Source organism: Myotis brandtii, unplaced genomic scaffold (genome assembly GCF_000412655.1).
Source record: "Myotis brandtii unplaced genomic scaffold, ASM41265v1 scaffold154, whole genome shotgun sequence".
Taxonomy (NCBI): Eukaryota; Metazoa; Chordata; class Mammalia; order Chiroptera; family Vespertilionidae; genus Myotis; species Myotis brandtii.
The window spans coordinates 2,675,548-2,676,625 of NW_005355584.1; positions in this window are offsets into that span (position 1 = coordinate 2,675,548).

The window sequence follows — 1,078 nt, forward strand, 5'->3', positions numbered from 1 at the left end:
GCACCGGGCCTCTAGTCCTATCTAATAAAAGAGAAACATGCAAATTGACCATACCCCCGAACGCTTCCCATTGGCTAATCAGCAGGATATGCAAATTCAGTGCCAACCAAGATGGCGGCCGGCAGCCAGGCAGCTGAATCGAACAGGAGGCTTGCTTGCTCCAGTGAAGGAGGAAGCCAAGGTTTCCCGCCTGCCGCTGCTGGCCTCTGAGCTGCTCTCTAAGAAACAATGTTGCAATTATCGAAGCTAAACAATCCCCCGAAACCTGCTTTCAGCCAGCAGAGCTGGAGCGAGCATGACCGAAACAATGTTGCAATTATAGAACCCAAACAAACCCTAGATTCCTGCTTTCAGCAGTTGAGGCCTCAAGCTGGAGCCGAGCCTCAGAGCTAAAGCCGGCTCTCAGCTCCAGAGACAGCCATAGAAGGTAAATAAATCCCAGAATAAAAAAAAAAAGAAAAAAAGGAGAGGTTGGGAGCTTCAGTCGCCCACCAGTCTGAAAACGGCCCTCAGCCCCTCACCCAGACTGGCCAGGCACCCCAGTGGGAACCCCCACCCTGAAGCAACAAGATGGCAGCTAATTTGCATACTGAAGGCGGGTGGCATTGGGCAAGGCTGTCCACGGTCCTGGGACCCGGATCTGTGACCATGCCGGGCGGGGGGGCAGCGCTTGAGGCTGTCCGTGGTTCGGGACCCGGATCTGTGACCATGCCAGGCGGGGGGCAGTGGTTGAGGCTGTCCACAGGACCAAGACACGGATCTTTGACCCTGCCAGGCGGGGCAGCAGCGCTTGAGGCTGTCCACGGTCCCAGGACCCGGATCTGTGACCTGGCGGGCGGAGGGCAGTGCTTGAGGCTGTCCACAGGACCAAGACACGGATCTTTGACCCTGCCAGGCGGGGCAGCAGCGCTTGAGGCTGTCCACGGTCCCAGGACCCGGATCTGTGACCTGGCGGGCGGAGGGCAGTGCTTGAGGCTGTCCGTGGTCTGGGACCTGGATCTGTGACCCTGCCAGGCAGGCGGCAGCAGGCAAGGCTGTCTGCGGTCTGGGACCCGGATCTGTGACCCTGCCGGGCGGG